Here is an 8,175-nt window from a genome sequence, read left to right on the forward strand (position 1 = left end):
CTATCAATTTGGATCATTCGAATAAATCATGATTGAGCTTTGGTTTGGTGAAACCCCAAGGTCATGAACAGCCTCTCTCAAGCGCATGTTCATCCTATGCATGAGTGACGGTTCTTCTATCTCTAGCAAGAATTTAATCCCCATGCATGCATTTCTTCAAACACTTTTAAGGCATCAATTCAAGTCTGAATTGATCACCAACTGAATTGTGCAAATTATCTCTAACCTTGCACTCAATTCAGTTCTTGAATAGTAGATCTGAATTCCTAGAGTCTCTCTCAAGCACTCTAGGAATTCCAAGCTTTAGATCCATTCGGCCAATCTGAAAATTGCAGATCTGAATTCTCTTTCAAGCAATTCAGATCTTGCAATCTCAGATCTGAGAAATCAGATCTGAGTTTTGAAGGTTAGTTGGCCGAATTAATCTACAATAACACCCTTACTCAAGAAACTTCAAGTACAATTCATGACCATTTGAATGAATCAAAAAGAATTAGATTGCTGAACTGAAATTTTACAAGCTGAAATACATCAAGGAAGAATGGAAACAAGGAGAAAGAAGAAAGAAAATATAACAAAGAAACTGAATTCAAATCAAAAGAGAATGAAACTACAAATGATTTATTACAAAAGATCTTTGAATCACAAACCCTCAATTCGAACTCACCTTCTCTTCTAGCTTGCTTGTCTTGAACTTCCTTCAGCCCTTCTTCTTCTTCTTCCTTGCGCCTAGCCTTCTTCTCTTCTCTTCTCTCAAGGTGGCCGAACCTCTAAGAGTGGGAGAGCCTTCCTCTCAAGCAATTGAACACCTCTTACCCCTCCTAGAGGCCTCCTTATATAGTTTTTCAAGGGGGCTCTTGCCCCTTCTTGAAGTCTCTAGAATTGGGTTTATTACACCCCTCATGAACCTTCTAGAGTGCTCCCTCCTTCTCTTCAAGAAACTTCTAGGAGTTGCCGCCCCTAGCTCCCTTTGGGCTGCTATTTGGGCTACAACTTAGCTTGCTTTTGAGCTCATGTGGGCTACACTCTAGGCTGTTATTTGGACTAAAAATGGGCTGGGCCGAAATTTCCTTCTTGCTAGGCTTCTTCCCTTGGGTTTTCCAAAGAGTTAACTTGCACTACTTGGGCCGAATGAAACTCCCTTGCTCTCATGGCTGGGCCGGGCTGAACTTGATAAATTTTGGGCTTTCTTTTCTTGCTTTTGCCTTCTTTTTGTTGATTTGGCTTCCATATAAGCAGAGAGTGCAACACTGTTCCTTGCAGCCGAGGGAGAGGTCCTCTCTTGTCAGGGTGTTACAAGGTGGCTTGGCCACAGTGCCTGCCATATGGGCTAATCTTGCATCTGCCCACAGTGCCTGGGTGTTACAAGGTGGCTTGGCCCAGGGACCACTTAGGGTAAGTGTTGGGCCCATAGAGCCCATCTGATGGGTTTCAGGGGGTGCACTGTCCATAACAGTGTATTCGGCCAGGCCTTGTAACAAAGGCTAGGCTGAACCCATGTGGCTGATGTGTAGATCAATGTTTGGGTCCCACGCCATACAAGGAAGGCCAACTGGGCAACAGTTTGGAAGGCTAAATGAATACATAACCTTAAATGGGCCTTAAGCCCATTTCGAACTGGGCTAATTTGATTAGTCACTTAAGGGGCAAATTCTGAGATGGATCAGCTGATAGGATTGGTCCCTCACCCTATCCACTTAGAGAGTCCAAGGTCTAAATAAGATTTAGATCTGGAAACTTCCTAATTAGATTAGGAGATGGCTGATCTAATCTGCAGATAAGATAAGGGTTATCCCTTATCACTTAAAGGGACTTCTAATCCAAATATGATTTGGGTTAGCAACTCCTAATGGGATTAGCAGCTGATCCCTTTAAGTCTATAAAAGGAAGAGGGGGCGGCAGCCTTTAGACATCACAAGCAAGCAATAAATATTCTTGTCTTCAGAGCTGAAATCACGAGAAGAGAGAATCTGCACCCTGCAAATACTCTCTTGCCGCCTCCTTCCTGCAATCGCCGCCTATAGCAGTTCGATCTCCAGTTCTTGGGAGAAATCAAGATTGGATCTTGATACCAATCTTTTGGAGAAAAGATTGGTGGGAGTTGTATTCACAAGCCGTCCAGGTGATTCTTGAGAAGGATCAAATTCTTTTGGAAGAACACTACTGATTCTGCTCCACCCTGCACTGCGCCATCTTCAGTGGGAGTAGATTTTGGATCCTTCCTTGGGCGTGAACACCTCCATTGGGAGATACTACTTCTCTGTATCAGGTATTATCTCTCCCTACTCCTTTTGGTTCAGATCTGGTTCAGTTTATGATTCAAGAATGATCCTCGAAAATATGATTTTCTAAATGGGGAATTCGATTCCCAGTTGAAGGGGAGTAAAAATTTTTGAAATTCGCCCCCTTATTTTGCAATCTTTGGGTGTCCATGTGATGGATTTCCTATCCCTTCATAAATATGAAGCACCCCCACAAGGTAAGGGGCTAAACTCTCTAGATTCAATCTGGAGTTTGAGTAATCTCTAAACACTACCTCCCTCTAGAGAACTTAAGTTCTATTTAAGTCCTCGTCTGGACCCTTCGGTTCCAAGCCTCTAACTCACTTTACGCTCGTACTAACTTGATCATCGGAGTCCTTGCCTTGGGTACCCACCCAAGCCCTCTAACATCTCTGTCCTTGCAAGACCTACTTTGGGTCCCTCGTCCATCGCACTCGGTACTAGCCTTTGGCTCCTATAGTATCCGAAGAGACTTTCCTCCTCGGGCATAGTCCTTAGCCTCGGCCATCTCCACCAAAGCTCGGGAGACTGCCTGACGACAGGAACGATGCTAGACAACTCCAATGTCAGGCAGCACACTACACTTTGCTAGAGGGAAAGTTGTATAGGAGATCCTTCACCTTGCCTTACGTCCAATGCCTCTGTCAGGAGGAAGGCGAATACGTGCTCTGAGAAATTCACGAAGGCATTTGCGGTAACCACCTCGGTGGCTGAGCCCTAGCCCAAAAAACACTAAGGCAGGGGTACTTTTGGCCAACTCTTTACAAGGACAGAGCTGAGCTGGTACAAAGGTGCGATTAATGTTAGAGACATGCTAACCTCTGCCATCAACCAGCCACAACTCTCTCGGCTCTCAGTAGTCCTTGGCCCTTTGCTAAGTGGGGAATGGACCTCCTCGGTCCTTTCCCTCAAGAAACAGGGAGTAGGAAATACCTCGTCATCACTGTGGATACTTCACCAAGTGGGTAGAGGTCGAACCCTTAGCCACCATTACAGTTCGAGAAATCCAGAGCATCTTTTGGAAAAATATCTTTTGTCACTTCAGCCTCCCCCACATGCTTGTCACCAACAACGGGAAGCAATTTGATGATGTTAAGTTCCGAAAATGGTGTGCCTCCCTCAGCATCAGACAATAGTACACCTCAGTGGGCTACCCTCAGACGAACGACCTAGCCAAGGTCACAAACAGAACCATCCCGGACGGACTGAAGACCAGGTTTGATTAAGCCAAAGGCTTGTGGGCTGACGAACTACATAGCGTTCTCTAGGCATACTGAACCACACCTCAGATGGCTATGGGAGAGATCCCATTCGGCCTAGCCTATGGTACGGAAGTAGTAATTCCAACAGAGATCAGCTAGCCAACACTTCGGATCAAAGCATACGACGAGGCCGAGAACAGTGAAGCACTTAGAGCAAACTTAGACATGCTAGAAGAGGTCCGAGAGCAAGCACAAATCACGATGGCCGCCTACCAGCAACGAGTGGCCCGCTACTACAACTCCAAGGTGAAAAAAATGCATTACCAAGAGAGAGACCTTGTCCTCAGGAAGGTCATGGTCCCTAAACCTAGAGTAGGAAAGTTGGGCCCCAATTGGAAAGGCCCCTACAAGATCAAGCAAGTCGTCGGCCCTGACACCTTTCATTTGAAAATTTTAGATGGGAGACCATGAAACTCGGAGAACCTCCGGATGTACTACAAATGAATGTAATTTTTTGATGAAGTAATGAATGAATGAAGCAAAGTTCCTCTTCGGCTCAATGCTTAGCGTGTGATCACACCAGGTCTCTAAGATCCCTTGGCTTCGTGACTGGTCGAGGCGCATGGCCTCTCCTGTGGACTGCACCCTCTTGTCGGGCCATCGCCAAGGCATATTGCTAATAGAGAACACCCTAACTAAACGCCTTGCCAAATTATACCAGGATGGCCAAGGCCTCGCACGCCTCACCACTGTCTCGGCAGCAACTAGCCTCTTAGTCTTCTACACTTGGCACCATCAGCTAAAGACAGCAACCCCAACCAACTCGGCGATTTGCCTCGGTCTGAGACCCAGACCTCCTTAAAGAGTCACCTCAGCTTCGTTGAAGTAACCACTTGGAGAGGTGGGAGCCAAGCGACCCTCAGCTCTGCCTCAACCCCTCCTTCACAGCTTGACTAGCCATCTTGGCTTTGCCTAAGCAACCACAGGAGGAAGGGAGCCAGGCGAGCTTCAGCTCTGCCTCAGCCTCTTCCCCACATTTCAGTAGGCCACCTTGGCCTTGCCTAAGTGGACACTTAGAAGGAACTAGGTCAGGTAAGCTGCACTTTGGTCACGCAGCTCTACCTCGGCCTCTCCTTCCTATCAACCTAAGGCAAGCGTGTAACGAGCCAACATGAGCTACTTTCTGTGCATGCATTGTGGTCTCTTCATTGAGAGGGGTAGGGACCCCTCGGTAAAAAAAAAAGGAAGAAAAAAGAAAGGGATAACACATTGCACAGAACAAAAGGAGCACAGTGTACAAAAAGAATGCTTGATTCTGACATTACACTTCATCAAATTATGAGCCTTTACAAAAATGTTTTGTGGCCTCTTAGGTCGAGCACATTTACATCAAGCAACAAAAAAGAAAAAAAAGAAAAAGGAAGAAGATCCCCTAGGCCTCACTGCCAGTCGGAGGAAGGGCAGAGTCCATGCCACCATCGGCAACCTTGGCGACCTCTGTAGCCTTCTCGGGAGAGTCCAGAATCACCTTCAAGCTCTTGGTGTCCTCGATCCCGTCTAGGTACATCCCAGATGTGCAATCGGCAAGGTCCTCTGGCCGCTTCTCCGCCTCCTCGGCTCGCTTCACCGCTTTGGCTGCCTGCTTCAGCGCCTCAACAGTTTTCTCTTCAGCCTCTGCCACCTTCTTCTCGGCTTCGGCTTCCCACTTCTGTGCCTCAACAGACTTCCCTTCAGCTTTAGCCGCCCGCTTTGCCGCTTTGGCTGTCTTTCTCTCCACCTCAACTGCCTGCTTCTCCTGCTCCTTGGAGAGGCGTTTCTACACCTCCTTCAGCTTCTCCTCAGCTTTTAGCTGAAGCTTCTCCTTGGCGAGCTTCTCCTCGGCAGTGGCGACAGCTTTTTGGAACTTCTCATTCTCTTCAAGCCTGTCCAAGTGGGCCTGGTTGAGGCTCATCCGATCTCCTAGACCAACGAAGTGGAGACATGCCTACTGTGAGAACCATCAGCAAAAGATACAACAAAGAAAAACAAAAGAACGTCGCAATGAATACAAAAAACTTACCTCGGCCAAGTGGTGAAGCCCCTTGTCATAGACGGCTCGCGGCGAGCTCTGCATCATCCGGAAGCGATCTCCGCTCACCAGGGCTTGGCTGACCCCTTCCTCGGTGATAAAGTCCCCCTCGCAAACTAACCATCGAGGGTGGAAAACTTTGGAAGAGTGCTCGGCCCCTTCGGCGAGCTCTTGGGCAGATGCAGGGGCAGATGAGGGCCCCACGTGATGCTCCTGGGCAGGAGGACCCTTCATCGTGGCGTAGGACGCTCGCTGTGGTATATAATATTATAATCTTATATATATTATTAAATAATGGACAAGGTACAATAAAATCTAAGAAGTCTAGTGACAATCCAACAGTCGGGAGGTTGTCTTCAACCTCTCGACATAATACCCCATCACAAAATAGGAGATACTGATCATGCCAAGCACAGAACTAGTATCACCGGTAGGTGGTTATCTTTCTTGCCATGCTGATGCATCACAAGTGACTGGTACCCACGAGGCCACGAATGACTCTTTGCAAAGCAACAGAAAAAAAAAAAAAAAGCAACAAAGGAAAATAGGAGAATGGTGATTATTCTACCAAACGGGAAGAATGTTTAGTGGTCGGCAATCATTCTGACCATGTAGGAAGATCGCCAGCGACTGGCTATCTTTCTGACCATGCCAGAACCATCGCCAGCAACTGGCGACCGAAATACCCATGAAAAATACCCTTTGTAATGAAGAAAGTCAGCAGCAGCTAACCATGATGATTCAAAGTCTCTGTGACAAACTACAACGCAATAAGCTCACTTGTTGTAGGGACTAACCCAAAACGTCCAACACTTTTCTATAATAATTAATGGCACAGCAATGGAGAAGGAGACCAATCTCTGCGAAGCTACTTTTGTGGGATCGTTGGGGCCAACGGTCAATTTAATAATATTTTGAATCTTTATGTAAAGAATCATTGATAGTTTGTGTTTTCTAATGATTGAAAATTTTGAGATGTTTGTTCTTTTTACTTTATTTACTTTATTTATTTTTTTCTTATATATAACAAGAAATTAGATGTAGGCTTTGATTCCAATCCACCAACCTGATTTTCCCACCCTCAAATGCGGGGAGGGTAGGTCAGGGAGGGTTTTGCATTAGTTTTCGTATATGGAGAAAGTTTAGATTCAAATCCAACTTCCTGTGGGTTTTGGCAAGAAAACAAATTAAGAAGTTTGGGAGGCGGGGAGGGTCTAAAGTTTATAAAACCCTCCCTAAATCCATCCTATTGCCATCCCTAATTGCAATGAAGTATTGTGATCACAATTGCAGCAAATGCACTCTGTTTAAATGTTATAATATAGAAAATTTTAATTTTTTGTGATATTTTTGTTGTTAGATAATAATAATTAATATCAATAGCATATTGCAGTTGAATAAATTATTATGGAGGTTGTGAGGTCATAGTGCAGAAACTAAAATGGATTGATTACTTATTCTTGAACAAATAATTTAACTAGTATGGTATCAGTGTGATGGATGGTATTTGGTAAGATAAAGTGAAGTGAAAGTAGCCATATGACATTTGACATTCTAAATTGAGATAACAGACAATCTTATTGAACACCATACTATGGGGGTTGTGAGGTCTTACCATAAAAGTGAAGTGGATTGATTACTTTATCCTTAATCCGAGAAGTTAACTCTCTTTTTGAAGGAAGCATGGTAAGGTGCATAAAGTTGAAATGCAAGGTCCAAAATGTCTGCTCACTTCGATGCTTTGTGGCTTTGATTACACGAGCCTACATATGACCTATATTTCTTTTGAAACTTACATTTTTAAAAATACTAATAAGGGTTCATGTCCTTTGCATGTAGTCATTTTTTATGATGATGATAACAAATAATATTTGACCAAGTGCATTCTATAAAGTTTTTGTATTTTTTATATTTTTATATTTTTTTTAATTTTTATTATTATTTAATTATGACATCAAAGGTTTACACATTTGACCCAAAAGGTTGAATTGTTGACTTGTCACCAAACATGAAACAATTCTATTTTTGGGTTGGTCTATAAAAATTATTTTTCTTTGTGACGCACTTTTTAATATTAATATTAATATGATCAATCAATATAAGATTCAATGAAAGAATGGGTTAATACCATAAATATAAGACTTAAAGAGAATTGAATGAGGAGAAATGTAGTAGTTTAAATTACATTTTGGGCCCCCACAATTAGAGAGGGACCAAATACAAAAATATGGGTATTCTAGTCAAGAATATAAATCAATGAATGTTAATCATAATTAACAATGAATAGATGGTTCTCCCACTTGTTGCACAACCAGTAAATCGCCATTGCAATTTCTAATTGACATGATATTTTAAAGGTAGAGCCTAGAAAAAGGGGCAACTTCAACTCTCACTGCATTCTACATTTGGAGTAACCAATAAAACTGGTTCTTTATTATTTTTATTTGTTGGAACAGGTTTGGGTTGGAGAAGGTCTTTATTATAGGCAAAAGGAATATATTAACTGGTATGAATGTTAGAATAGTCATAGTTCCTGGAAGGTGTTTAAGAAAAGAGTGAAGCATTGGGATTTGATCATATAATCGCCATTCTGGGTGGAGAATAATCAAATGTATCAGAGATT

The 8,175-nt window shown here is 43.5% G+C and overlaps 1 non-coding gene across 1 annotated transcript; it reads left to right on the forward strand.

The window, feature by feature from the left end:
- Positions 1-7,222: 7,222 nt before the first annotated feature.
- LOC148876301 (small nucleolar RNA snoR100) lies at positions 7,223-7,334 on the forward strand. Its single transcript, XR_016105985.1, has one exon. It is a non-coding gene; the product is annotated as a small nucleolar RNA snoR100 (small nucleolar RNA).
- Positions 7,335-8,175: the final 841 nt, after the last annotated feature.

The sequence above is a fragment of the Nelumbo lutea genome, chromosome 1 (genome assembly GCF_056320005.1).
Source record: "Nelumbo lutea isolate HS-2025 chromosome 1, American lotus-T2T, whole genome shotgun sequence".
NCBI classification, from domain to species: domain Eukaryota; kingdom Viridiplantae; phylum Streptophyta; class Magnoliopsida; order Proteales; family Nelumbonaceae; genus Nelumbo; species Nelumbo lutea.